The sequence below is a fragment of the Penaeus monodon genome, chromosome 28 (assembly GCF_015228065.2).
Source record: "Penaeus monodon isolate SGIC_2016 chromosome 28, NSTDA_Pmon_1, whole genome shotgun sequence".
NCBI classification, from domain to species: Eukaryota; Metazoa; Arthropoda; class Malacostraca; order Decapoda; family Penaeidae; genus Penaeus; species Penaeus monodon.
In genome coordinates, this window is record NC_051413.1 from 26,144,049 (window position 1) to 26,144,413 (window position 365).

General features: G+C 34.8%; 1 protein-coding gene across 1 annotated transcript in view; it reads right to left on the minus strand.

Moving 5' to 3' along the window:
• Window positions 1–365, minus strand: part of LOC119591125 (chondroitin sulfate N-acetylgalactosaminyltransferase 2-like) — a gene marked incomplete in the record, with an annotated part of 15,310 nt that overhangs the window by 7,540 nt on the left and 7,405 nt on the right.

A 365-nucleotide genomic window follows, 5' to 3' on the forward strand; every position in this document is an offset into this window, starting at 1 on the left:
ATAAATGTAACAATAAACACGGAATCGGCTTAATAAGGACCTAATATATCCACGCTATGTTTACACAATCAGTACCTAACACATATAATAAATACTATATAATCCTATAAACATATATCAATGGCACAAGAAAAGAAATATGAAAGCGGCTTCTATACTCAGGGTGGCTTGTTACCTTGACATTGCAATATCAACAGCTTGGCAATGACAATAACACAACAATAAAACAAATACATTTTCGCTCCCTCTGCTAGGAGGAAACAAGATGTCAACAAACGTAAAAAAGGAAAAAAAAAGGAGAAATTCAAACGAGTTAACTAGTCGACTTTTGCTAGTAGTTTGCAGTCTGGCTATTTCCCCCACGA